The sequence below is a fragment of the Spodoptera frugiperda genome, chromosome 5, assembly GCF_023101765.2.
Source record: "Spodoptera frugiperda isolate SF20-4 chromosome 5, AGI-APGP_CSIRO_Sfru_2.0, whole genome shotgun sequence".
NCBI classification, from domain to species: Eukaryota; Metazoa; Arthropoda; class Insecta; order Lepidoptera; family Noctuidae; genus Spodoptera; species Spodoptera frugiperda.
The window spans coordinates 2,193,904-2,208,440 of NC_064216.1; the positions used below are offsets into that span (position 1 = coordinate 2,193,904).

Sequence of the window (14,537 nt, forward strand, 5' to 3'; positions counted from 1 at the left end):
GGTAACCTATGTGGCGATTAAAGGAATAATAATTTTCAGTAAACTAACTTTAAAAAGACCGCCTTCAATTTCTTTTTTGAAGTCGGTTAATACTATACCTAATAGAACTTGCTTGCAAGTGACTTTAGTACACTTTTCTGAAAACTGTATCAAAATCGGTGCAGAATCGCGATAATCTTTTAATGAAAACAATTAAATGGAATTGTCTTGTTCCTTAAAATAATTTACAATTACCACGCTATTACTATAATCCATACCAAATATGTAATTAAAAACGTAATTAACTACAATTACATTCAGTATTGGTTGGTTCACTCGTCGTTTCGTTTTCGTTCAATATAAAGCAAACTCGTACTAAAGGTACAGAACAAATCACAATGAATTATTCTACGAAGCAAGTCATGCGTAATCATTAAATACGAAACTATATTTAAAACAACAAAACTACGCCAATTATAACATTTACTGGCAATTAGTTGTTAATTAGAGACATTTTTATATAAAAGCCGATTCACAAAACTTTACTTAAATGTTGAAGGACAGGCAAGTCCTGATGATAATCCATCACAAGTTTTAATGTTAAAGGTCACACTGAATTAAGGGAGGTCCAAAATATATTTTATATTGAGGGCTGTAAGGTTCATTAGGGTATTAGTTAATTGCGATATTGAGTAGTAAAGTCAATATTACAGTTTAACTTAAACAAGGAATTGAAAATTGTACGGACATTTTCATAGAATAGTGGACCGTCGTGTGTCGCGGAATGATGTTCATGAATATGAGCCTCTGGAATGGCTTAAAACTAGTCGAGTTCCCCATCAAACAATTATGTGAGTAAGCCGAAAAACATAACTAATTTAGAACAGTGGAGTTTTAGGAAACCAAGATTGTTTCTCAAATGATGTTTAACAAATGATTCATCGGAAATAAAAAAGTACATTTCATAAGAAAACATGACTATAACCCTTTCGTAACAGCGGTTGTTTGAAAAAACTGGTCCTTTGAGCAGCGATTTAAAAAATTCCACAATCTCTTCGCTGTCTTAATTAAATACAAACGTTTCTCGTGCAATTTATTCTGTTGTCGAGAGTCAGTGGCGGGCTTAATTTTGTTTGGGGCTAAATCCATCCGCTTCAATGGGCCGCGAGCTGGCACACATCAACAACTGAACGCCTCTCGTGGTTTCAATGTAATCTTAGAGACTGTTTAATCCGCTGCGGATTTTAATGTCTCTTATCTAATGTTTTATTCATCTAGAATACCGTTTACTTATTACATTGAAAAGTACTCTAATGGTCGTTTTCACCTACCACCCCTTAATCATCTTCTTAAGTAAAACTTAGTGTGACGTAGCACCTAAACTAACCCCTTCCTTGTACAGATAAGTCCCACTTACACATCAATAAAAACCGAAAATGTCGTTGAACATCACCTATCTTAGCTTAAGGCTTCCTTAAACATTCGGCTGTACCCTTCAAAAAAGATTTCAATATCTCAAAAACTATTGCACTTATGTACCTTATGAACCTGAATACATCTCGAAAGGGCTCCACTGACAGTGAATTGCTGTGACGCACCGATTAATAATAGCAAATTTTGTCGAAGCGTGTTAAGTGACTAGGGTTAAAATGTAGACGAGAATGGTAAAGCGAGCATAAGACTTCTTTAGTGATTAAAGTAGTTATCTTAAGTACCTATCTACGTTATTCTGTGATTAAAAGTTGTCGTGACTACAGCTCATATCAAGGGAACCGTTTACTTCCTATTCTTTACAAGTCGCCCTACTTAAAAAATATTAAAATGATAAGGTATTACTTGGTAAACGACCCGCTTAATGTAAAACGAAGGATAAAAAGAATGGAAGGTTACGGAAGCAAAATTAATTGATGTACAAAATTATTTATAGCTACAAAACGGGTGGACTAGATTATTAAGTGTTCAAATAAAACTGGGCTAAGTGAGTTACAATGTTACAAGCATTTTTCAACGAAGTACAGTTATTAACTGTTGATGTATGTCTTGCTGTTTGCAAGTGTAATAGCGCGAAGTTTAATAAATAGTATGAAATAGTCATTTTCGCGAGAGTTAACCGTATTAACTAGTTGAATTTTTTTGTAACTAATGTCTTCTTGTTTCTGTCGATCTTGGTTCGGTTAATATCTTGGTCTTGGTAAGCTAATAGTAGTGTAATTAATATGAATGACTAAAGTCTCTACTAATTTCTTAACCCGTGCTATGCCGATCGAACTAAATATGAACGCAGATCTACGCGAGACACAATGTATATTCTATTGTGTCTCATATACCGACAGACAAGAGTAGTTTCGATTCATGTATATTGTATCAGACATCAGAATCAAAGAAATCAAAGAAAAAGTGAGTACGATATACATATCTGCTTATCTTTTATACCCGTCTAACAGGCCACAATGTTATGTTAATCTACAAAAACAGTAGATATAATTCGAACGAAACTCAAAGAGAACGAAAACTAATTCAAAAGACCCTATGTAAATTTCAGGCGGGATCCCTTAAGTTTTACCACGGTACCACGGCCAATGTAGCCTGTTACCTAAGTTAACATTTTATAGGTCATCCGGACTTTGTACGACGTAGAAGGATGAATGCTTAAAGTTATAAGTTAATTTAGTACATTAATATTGTGAAAGGCTGGAAATAGAAGGTTCCGTGGTCCTTTCAACTTGGAAAAGTTAAGAATGGTTCTGATGGATGGATCTTTGGCTGAGAGATAAAGAAATACAGATATGTTTTGGGATGACCCTAAGTCACGTATTAGATAACTTGGTGTTTTCTATGTGAAAGTTTAAGGGTTGTTCCATTAATAGAATAAGCCGGCCCTAAACTATATGCTACCAATACGTTAATTATATCTATTTTCTGTTTGACTTTACTTTTGTCGTAATTAAAGTGTTGGTTACTTATAAGAATCTATACTGGTATCCTTTAAGCTAGAATAGAATTGAGGATTGTCTAGCGGTGTACTAAGGGCTCCGGCTCGAAAAGCACGAGTAAAAACGGGATGGTTTTTAGTTAGTAAGAGTCTGACATTCCTTTTCTCCAAGACATTCGATGATTTTCCCACCTCAGAAAAAAGCTAAAAAGATCAGAAAAGAAGGTTTAATTTATATCTAGTATCGATATTAATTCTGTTACTCAATAAATGAGTTGAAGAATATAATTTCAGTAGAAAACAGAAGTGGAAAGCTTAAGCTCTCAAGAAATCGATGCTCTTATCGAAATGAAGAGTTATTATATCGTCTACATGTAATCGGTAAATAATTGTTGTTCAATAATAAGTACTTTTGTGAAAGGAAAAATATTATAATGTCGACCGATGAGAACAGATTATATTTTTCTGAAGAGGTAAAAAATAAACGTAAAAATGTAGATGAGAATTGTGGCGAAACTTTGCGGTGCTCTTAGCTGGGGAATGTGAATTAATTATTTGTTACAATAATATTGAATTTGAAAATAATAAGAAAGAAATCGTGAGGAATATTCTCTTGGAATTATTTTACTCATTGTACGTTGGAGTACGGGTAACTAGTGCTTAGAAGTACAGCTAAATCATAGGTTTCCTTTGAAATGCTTATTGTGTGGCGTGATTGACCATTACTACAACTGAATTTATGTTTCGTGACGCGATTCCATTCCATTTTTAATGTCATCAAGGAATACATTCGTACTCATTTCGTAGAATCATTAGTTTTTCTAAAGAAAGTTCCTTTGAAATACAGATGATAAATACGTATTCGAATTTTCTAAAAGCTAGCACGAAATTTTCCGGAAAATTCTAATTTGTGAACTGTCAAGGGTCATTAATTAGGGGAAGAAGTCATTAGAGGCGATTAAAAAAAGTTGAGAACCTCCCTCGAATATAAATACGGGAAAACGAAGCAACAGTGCAAATACTACGTTTGCCCAAGAATAAAAAATAAGAGTTAGGGCTCAGGCGACGGTTGAAATATGTATGCGTTGTTAGCGTGGTTATTAGCGACGTAAATTATGCCCAACATTACTGTTGCTTAAATTACTAGACTCACAATATAATTTATTTTTGCACATGGCCGTTACATAGAACGACATTAGACCGAGCTTAAACTAAGTTCCGAGTACAATATTGGGTAACCCTCTTACGAGATCTTTATCAAAGAACATTAATATAGCAGTTTTATGGCTTCATAAACAAACATGTTATCATGCTGAAACTTTCGTCCCCGAGCCTCGGTTTTAAGGTCAACCAGCACTTGCGTACTATAGGGTTAAAAGACCGCGGGCGCGGTCCGGATTACCCCATTAAAAAAGAAAGCCACTTCTAACCTCGCCGACACATCCAATACGATACACTATTTACTCGGCCCGCGGTATAAACACACATGGAGTGCTCCCCGTATTCGCACGCCATGGCAATGATAAACACGGTGTGATCGATATTCAAGTACGTTTGTTTTTCTCGCGTGTCAATAGGAGAAGAGGTTCGTTTTCGGCGAGTTTTCGCTTTCCCGAACTTACGCAACGGGATGGGCACGTGGATGACCTTCGTGGCTTGACAGTGGACACTCGGCGGGTTCGATCCGGAGCCAGTCGGCGATGGTAACCGGGATGCGTACAACACTCGTATTTGTGGGGGTCGTAGAAAAGGCAGCGGGCGAGTCGCCGCCGGGTCGAGCGCCCGCGAGAGCGAAGTGCGGCGGGCAGCGCGGCCGGAGCGGGACTGGGCCGACAAGGGCCGCGCCTGCGTGAACCGCGCGGTCTCCTCCCCCGATTGATGTAATATTTATCTTGGATTAAGAACTAGATAAGGAGCCGTGGCGAGCCACGCGCCGAAAGCGCTCCTCGCCCCATGTTTTACCTTTCTGAAAAATATGTTTTTGGTATGTTATGGTAGCTTTCTACGATGATATTTTTTGTGGATTAAGGGAGTCTAAGGCGTCGAATTTTCGTACAAACAGCGATTGGCTCATTTGATTAGCGGCTCGCGGAGGCTCGCTCGGATCAATCCGTTGCGGTCCGCGGGTCGGCCGCGTTCGTGCAAGCCCGGCGGCGCTCGGGCGGGTTCGCGGCGCGTGTGACGTCACCGCGGGACGCACGCGCGGCGACAGGTGGGCGCAATGCGCCGCACCTATCATATGATTATGACGTTTCCTATTGGATTTGGTGCCGGGACGTTTGGCTGGAAATTGGTTGCGGCAAGTTTGCACACAGCGATCGCCGAGTGGGGGTTGGGTGTCTATGCAATTGAGCCAGGAGAAGTGTGCAACTTCACGTTTGTTTTTATTTGAAATACGAAACTTTATGAAAGAATAATATTGTTTAACATCAAGTACGTGTAACGATAAAAACTATTTTAAAAAATACAGTACAAGAACACAGTTTTTTTTTAATTTTGACTTAAACTTTTTTTACTGCGAATTCGACGTTCAGACAATAGAACAGTACGGTACTAGAACAGTCTAAACTGTAACAATTGGAATTCACACAAATTTTGCAATCTCGTACGAGCTAGGCTACCATAAGCCTAAATGCCTACTCATAAAGTTTTATTTCTACGACATAGAGACACGCTACAAGGCCTGTTCATTTTTAAATACATTCTCTGGAAAGTCAGCTTTGTAAATACGTTAAGCACTTTACAGAAAAAAACATATCGATTAAAAAAAGATCATGAAAATAAGTAGTTTGTTTTAGATGGCGATTTCTTGTTAGTCTCCTAAGCAGTTTGAATCATTACTTATATTTTAATAAGTTTTCGATTTCAAAATGACATCAGTATTAGTTCGAGGTTTGAAATGTCGCTCAGTGCTTATAATAGTGGTAGTGCCCTAACACAAGAGTAATCGTAATTAGCAAAATGCGTATACACAACACACACACTACTACAAAACTTTCACTACCCAATTTAACTTGTAATTTTTTTACCAAAATATTGACACAAATTCCTACACAATATTAAAAGGAAATTATAACTTTTCCAAAGTAATCACGCAAACCTTCCTGCTTTAAAACAATAATTAAACTTGCACTCATTAAACCGCTCATTTAAAATAACATTTTGACAGCTCATAAAAAGTTGTGCCATAGATAATAACCGGAGTCATAGAGAAAACTTTGTATGACAACATCCGGGTGGCGGTAGGAGGGTTCCAAATTTAAATTTAAATTGTTGCTTTCGTTAATTTTTTATACGTTTCATGTTGTTGTGGGTTAAAATTTTACCTATAAACCCATTTCACCGTTAAATGATTAACAAAACAGAACAGATATTGTTTCTGCCTACCCCCATGGACACAGATGCGTGGTTATGTAAGTAACTGATACTCGAGGGGCGAAGTATTTTTACCAGACTGTTTCTATTGTAGAACTATACTTATTGCGTACAAGCTTTTACATTAAATGATATAGTATTTATAAGAATCGTACCCAGATTACGGCAATACATTTAACTAGATCTTATACTTTTGGTAATTGGCTAAAAGTAATTTGTACAAAATTTAATGCACGACACTATCCATGCAAGACAACTCTTTATTAAAATCTACTTTAACCTCAAAACCTTTAGATTACAGTGGTAAGATCGTAAAATTATCCACACATTCATACATCACTAACCTAACCTACAAAATATAACCCAAAACGTTAGAGCTGTTAGTTATTTAAACCACTTACAGTGATTAGCATATAGAATGCAAGCAGAAACGTTAATCTGTCGTCTAACTGAAGTGCAGTGTAAATCCTAGTTACCTATACTCGTACATTTACTCGCGAGGTTTAAACTGATACTGCAATTTATCGATAATGTTATTCGGATTTTAGGGTAATTGTTTTCTAATTATGAATGGATATTGAATAGGTAGAGGTTGGTTTTGGATTTGAGGCTTCAAGCAGGTCTATTAGGAGACCCAGAGCCCCCTTAAAAGTGCTAAAAATACCACACTCCCTAGTCTTTCTCTATAAGAAAACTAGGCGCCGTATGAACATTAACCGCCGTACTCAGAGTTATTTAATGGTTACTTAACCCAGTCTTAAGCTATTGTTTCCGATACAAAATCGTTGGTAAGGAATAGTTTAAGTAATCATTAAATATATCCGAGTGCGGTACTAAGACTCACTGAGCTATTGCCGTTCTTAAAGAAGGATTGTGATCTTTACTATAAACTTCATTAGTACTCATTTTGTAATCACATTTTTACTCTCGGCATTGTAAATGGTTGAATTCATTAATCCCTTTATTCGATAATCAACTTAAAACCCTGAACAGGGCCCAAATAAACAAATCCGGACTAACGAACTTGTTCCCATCAACGCTCACATTTACCCATTAAACTATCCACACATTAAAATAAGCGACATGACACAAAAAAGCGTATTAAGCGCTTTAATAACGGCAAGCGATGAAGGCAAGCGTTCGCGAATTTGTTTTTGTTTGCTCCAGTTTTAGATGGCACCGTGATTAAACACCGCCTGTTGCTCGATTTAAATCAGTGCTTCCCAACCGGTGGTGCAAGGACCAACCGTAGTCCGCAGAAGACAAAATATTATGCACTTATAAAAGAATACAAAAAACAACATTTCTGTGAAATAAACACCATGGTTACAGCTCTAGACAACTGAGATGAGCAACTTATTTCAATAATCCTAAAGTCACTATTTTTATGTCAATGAACCCTACAGCTCTGAAGAAAATCCACATGAAAAAAGTATTGGTAATAGTGATCCCAAACCTAACAAGAATGATATAAAAGTGGTCCTTGATCAAGAAAAGGTTGGGAACCCCTGATTTAAATGTACACCCGTTTGATTTATAGCGCAAAGGATTCCGCGATAATGTGCCTGTGTTTACGATCGACAATTTTACCGAAATTTTCTTTGATAAAGGAGAATTGACGGTTTCTTTTCCGTTTAATTCGTCTCGATGAGCTTCGGGTGAGTGTTTTAAATCCACATCAATGATCGATGATTGCTTTGCGGATTTTCTGGCTATGTCTTCTTTGCTTGTGTTTAGTACCTGCGTAGTTATCGTAACTAACTTTGAAACGAAAAGCTGATAGAAATAAAATTATACGCAATGAAAAAATGTTTGCTCATCTATGTAAGTCTTAATTCGAGTACCTACACATAAAATTTCATCGATTTTTGTCAGCATTTATGTCGACAATATCAAAAAATTTACTACATACACTACAGCTACAACACAAAACAAATACATGCACACAGAACATCAAATATGAAACAAAATCTTGACCAACACGTAAATATTCCTTACCCTTGACCAAACCACTTAATAAAACTAACATATGTGAGTATAAATAAATATTAAACGTAATCTATTTCAAGTGAATTCTGTAACGATTGCCCGGTCTAAGGCCGCGGCGTAGACGTGCTACGAATGCTACGCGCTACGAGTGCTACGTGCTACAGTGCTACGAGTGTGCTGTTTACTGCTACGTTTTATTTCGAGGACGATTTTCTTGAGCTACGAAGCGAATTGATGTATTTTAGAGTACCTGCTAGTGAGTAGAAGGTACTAGAATCTTGATATGGTAGAATGCAGCTGATATTGTTATTTGAGTTTTCAATAACTGTCATTGCTGTAAGTATGTTTTATAGTGAAAACATAATAATCTTGTCACGAAATATTTTGTGACGGTAGTTTCGACTATGGTTTAATTTTTTTGTGATTATCTGCCAAGATCTTTTGAGTCAATTACATATTAAGGTAAATAGAGACTGAAAGTCTACTTTCTGTCACTCAACTTACACGATACATATAAATAAAAACGACACAACATTACAATCAAAAGCAGAAGCCATCCCCGACGTTACATTAAATAATCCACTTATCTCAGTTTGATAACATAATTACGGAACAATTGCGGTCTCAAAGCGCAGTTGCAAGCCATTTGAGCGGCACTTTTGCGCTCAACCTGCTCATTCGGGTTTAGCATATAGCTTTAACGCTCAACCAGTTGAGTGGAGACTGACGCCCGGTTCGCTCGCTCGACCACCGGCCATTGTGATGGGATTATGAATGTCATAATGATATTTGTGTGCCGTTTTCGGTCGGATTGTGAGCACTGATGCTTGTAATTTCGCTAGTGTGAATGTGATTTGGTTAAATTAATATTGTTGGTTTTTGGTTGAGTGGCTTGACTTTGTTGTCGTGGTTGTTATTGAAATGTAATTGCAACGAATTAAAATGGAAGTCCTTGAACACTAAACATGCATAGCCTCACGCCTGTCTTTCATGGGGGTAGGCAGAGACAATGGAAAATTATAAAATGATTACGTTTAATCTGTCTTAACCATTGTAATTTTATTGATTATTATTAACACGTCTACAAATGTCATTTAAAAACTTTATCATTTCATCGAAACTAATAAAAACATAGTTTATAACCTCAACACGCAAATATAGACCAATAAACATATTAATAATACCCAAAAGTTTTATAGACGTCTAGACCAGAGCTATACAGGGTGTATTTGTATGAGATTGCCTCGGTGAGGTCCTAATGAACAGACTTTAATGAAAGTCGAGGGCTTCATAATTATGAGAGCCGTACACCTGACGGTAAGATAGCGTTGGCATATAATGGGGGACTTTCGAGTTTTGAGCCGAGAGCTGGTACAGTGAGAGGATTATTGGGTACAGATTTGTTTTGGAAAGAAGAATTGAAATATAACCTAACATATAATGTAGGTTATTATATGCAAGTTGCATACATTATATGCAAGTTGCATATAATGTAGGTTATATTAGTCATTCAAAGTCATGTGTAATAAGAAAGCTTATCGTTTAGTCCTTTATAAAGCAAAAGTAACTCTTTCACTTGCATATGTACAATGGTGGTCACATGCGCCTGACCACTGTTATCGCTTTTCTATTTGATGAGACATTTATGGGATATGGTTTAATGTTTTACTGGGTTCAAGCAGTAACACATTTTAAAATGGTCAGGCGGATCTGTCTTTCACTGTACCTAAGAAGCTAGCTGACAACATTAACGCTGAAAGTTTACAACGAACTCTACTGATAGTGATACAGATATATTTTATAGACTTTGTTTTGTAACTTCCTGTCTGCTACTGTCTTGCTTGGTTCTGCAAACTTTGCTTACAAATACAAAAGACACTATTAACCTACCAGCAACAAAAACAAACCGACACAAAACTTTAACACCTACATAAAATTACCGTTTTTTCACACTTCAGACAGTATCGCAGTACAAGAGCTCTTTAAGCGTGTCCTAAGTCCTACACAGACACCTTCATTGAGCATTAAATTGCCTTGGACCGGCCATTACGCCATGGGGCAAGTTAAATGAGGTGCAAGTGGCCCTCGAGTGTCACAACTATCTTTTACATTTCCAACTGTAGCCATTAATCTTCTCTTGTTTTTGGGCTTTAGCACAGAGTTTGTAGTTACTGACACAGTTGGCGCAGTACTGCTGTGCAACGGTCTCGGTTCCCGCTCCGGCCAAAAAGTGATGGCATTTTCTAAGTAAAATGATCATTATCAGCCTGGAGTCAGGAATTTCGGCTATGTTTTACCACTGTGCCTAGGAAAGCATATAAAATCCTTAGTTCGGCGCCTGTCCTATGTCCGATCGTGTCGGTCTGCCGTCAAACTGGGTTCAGAGAGTGCACCTATGTTTGCGCATACACTTGTGCACTATAATGTCTCCTGGGTAGTGGGTAGTCTGGTCAGGCAGACTGGCCACTATGATCGAAATCGACCGAGATATTTATGGAGTTAGTAGTTATTTTTGTTATGTATTTGTGTGTGGTTGCTGATTTTAGATTACCTATGAATTTAGTTTGTGCTTCTAAATGGAAGTTACGTGTTTTGGAATGCGAAATATACCTATTTCTATTTTAAGGATAGCCTGAATAGTTGTCCCTTTTTGGATCTTTCGACAATATGATTGATTAAATCAATTTACTCCTTTATTGTTACGACTTTGACTATATCTGTAATATAGATATTACTAAATATCTCAGTAAAAAACTTGTCTTATCTATCCTAGCAACAGATTTGCCCTCAATCACTATTATAAAACTAAACAAGACCTCTAAAAGACTCTTAACTCGAAAAACAACTCGTATATTTTCACATCTTGGCGCAAGGATATGAACTGGCGACGTTTCAGTCATAAAACTGAAGTTTTAAAGCCTGCTCGCCAAGTATGCAGTGAAGTTATAAAACACAGGTTTCAGTCGCAATTAACGGTGGCAGGCGGCAAGCACGTCTCGTTAAAACTTGTTCATTGCCGATACGCGATTGTGTTCCTGTTTTAATTTTTAATATCCTGCTTTGTGGTCCATTTTATGTGGGGGATTGTGTGGTTATTTTATGTGATAATTGGATGGTTAATAATATTGTAGTTTTAGTTACATATTGATAATATTCGGTGTTTATAAAGAAGTTTTGTTTGTTACCCAACTGTTTTGTTTCGTTTAATCAAAAGTAATGAAAAAGGGAGTATTAACTCCTAATGACTCGATTCGTGTGCCAAACTTAGTTTCTTTTGACATTTCAAAAGTGCCTAATTTAGGATTAATTGAAATAAATGCTTTGACTTTGGTTTGACTTACAATCACAAAATGCTTGTGTCCTGGGGAATCTGTCATACTACCTTAAATAATGAACCGATTTTGATGAAAATAAGAACAGAGTGAAGTTAATCTCAGGCGATGTGAAAAGCTATTTTGTCAAGATCCAAGTCTAGCTATACACTAATGTCCTTGCAATCTATTTCCCTTTCCAATTTGCTATGTAAGAGAACAATGACAAATGCTAACATAAGAGAAAATATGTATAGTTGTTTACAAATAGTAAACCGCTAAGATATTGTATAGATATATCATCTAAGCAATATTCGGCCTCCGTTAAATGTGTTTATGCGTGATTTATTGTCCGCCATTTATTTCGTGTATGATATATTTCAGTTAATTTCGATTAAGATTGAGAAAAACATGGTTAGGTTCGAGTTCTAGTTGGAAATTGGATATTTTAATTAACTTGTAGTGAATTGTATTTAGTAGGGGAGCAGAATATTGATTAATATTTAAATCTTTAGCTCAGATCAAATAATTTGGTTAATATAAATTTAACAAGCATGGCTGGAAAATTGGCTTAAGTAACAAAATGCATAGGTACAGAACAAAATGTATCAGTACATGAATATGGTATAAAGCCAGTAGACACAATACACGTATAATTACTTACTGTTAATGTTATGTAGTTAAAGAAAATAAAATATAATTCGATTCCTCAGAATTCGGCCTAAAACAAACGCTTATCACGATTTAAGCTAAGTACAAAACTTAGTAAAAACCGACTTAAAACGAGTTCAACTGTAAATAACACAGCGAGTCTAAAAAAATAATCCGAATCGATAAAAACTCAGCCAACTCTACTGAGAATATGAAATTAGAGAAAATAAAATCGGCTCATCTTAAAAACTTCGTGAAAGTTTCAGGAACTTTCCTTTCCGAAATGGATTTAGAAGGCCCGAGAGGGTTTTAAAGTGTCGGAGGTTACTCGCCGCTGAAAAAATAGCCTCCTTACCTGTAGTTTTACTTAAAACTTTGTATGTATAAACACTAGCACATAAAGATAACCTAAACTAAAATCTTGTTCAATCGATTTTCAACTTTGTTACAACACAGATAAGCTGAAAATCTATAAAAACATACTGGTGCAGCTTGATATGCTGCTGTCTAGGTTTTTCATTAAGTTATGAACGTAGGTACTTGAATAAAACCAAGCTCGAGACGGTGTAGACTAAGTTTATAAAACTTAAAGTAGGTACTATTTTTTAGGTATCTTGTATCAAGCTCTTGAGAATTAATTCTTAGACTTGAAAATTGAGAACTGATGTTACATTAAAAGGGTAGTTGCTTAAGGGTAGTTTACAACTTTAATGGAGACGTTTTTACGCAACGTCACGCTTTTTATCCATTGTTGTCATATTATCATTATGATAATGATTCATACAATTGAAATAAATATTTAAAAACTTTGCAACATCATGTATCTTCCATTTTTATCTTTGAATTCAATTCGTCAATACGTTTTGTGGAAATAAACTACTATACATATAAACGTCCTTTAATTCTTTATTTCTTCACTCATATGGACAAAATCGTACTTATTTTTTCAACAATAAACGTAGATACAACGAAACGTTGCAAATAAATCTAATAAGATTTAGACTTACCCGTGTACTTGAACAGGGCAACAACTTTGACAAATTACCGGTCAGTAGAGGGCGTTGCTTACTTACCTGAAATAAAAAAAAATACATTAATATATTATACATATACAGGAGGAGTTCTCATACAGATATACAGTATACAGTGTAAAAAACACCTATACAGTGAAAATACACATATACAGTATACAGAGGGAGACAAAAATATTAAGTTGACATGTTATACATATATATACAGAGGGACACAAAATGTTAAGTTGTATATTTATGACTTTGTTTATGAGTTGTGATGTGACAAATTGCCTGTCTATAGAGTCGTGGCAGATACAAAGCTCAATACGGTTTGTTGATTGTTAGAAAAATGGTAAAGGTTAAGTTAGACGAGTTTTTGTCTGGGTGCTAAATTACTACTAAGAATTTATTCAAAATTCACTGACATAATGAATACATTTTGAATAATATATTGCAATTATAGCGATGGTCTGAATTTGCACAGTCGTGTAGACATGCAAAGGTAAGGTAGGTACATTTTTAAAATCTTGATCTTTACAACCGCTGAATCGTTGGTATCCGTTTTGAAATAGTACTTAATGGCTAACCTATTTTAATTTTTTTCTTAACTGCAAATCTACATGGAGGTTGAAAACGGAAAATACTAATAAAAAATTACAAATTACAAAACTTATAACCTAAAAATCCAAATTTGAATTTAAAACCACCATTAAAGCTACCATAACATGGCAAAGGCCATCCTAGCATTCGACGCGGCAATTAGTCTGATTGTGAATGGCCGTCTTTTGCATGCCACTGAATGAACAGGCCGCTTTAGTCACGCGAATGCTGATTGTGTGAACACTGCTTAACATAAACGTCACGTTCTGTGGCAGACAACTATGTGTGCGTGTGTCTACACGTTTACTTACTCACATGTGGTGTGCGTGCGTGAGTGTGTGTGTGCGTGTTGTGTGTGCGCGTTGTGTGTGTAGTGTGTTGTGTAGATTAGATGTGTATAGTGATTGTATAAAGGTTTTCCTTTTAGATATCTGTTTAATTTCAAATAAACTTAAAATACATATTACAGTAATTCGCGTAAAAGTTAAACAGATTCATTACACTGCATAAACCTGTTTATGGAGAAAGAATGTACTTGTGACAGAAAAAGATAGAAAAAACCATAGTATTCTCTCTAAGATTAAAACCAAAACTTTAATCTCAAGACGAAGAAGATAACCGAACTGAAGACCTAAAAACTCCGACCAATGACGAGCATCCATTAAACGCAGAAGCCATTGAACAGGT

At 36.0% G+C, this 14,537-nt stretch overlaps 1 protein-coding gene across 3 annotated transcripts in view; it reads right to left on the reverse strand.

Moving 5' to 3' along the window:
- Positions 1-14,537, reverse strand: part of LOC118271914 (atypical protein kinase C) — a 203,834-nt gene that overhangs the window by 119,591 nt on the left and 69,706 nt on the right. The window contains exon 1 of one of the 3 annotated variants that reach the window (XM_035588178.2): positions 4,534-4,732. The exons of the other annotated variants lie outside the window; for them this stretch is intronic. The gene's annotated coding sequence lies outside the window, so the exon portion shown is untranslated. Of the gene's footprint in view, positions 1-4,533; positions 4,733-14,537 lie in introns of those variants that run through there. 3 annotated transcript variants of the gene reach the window in all.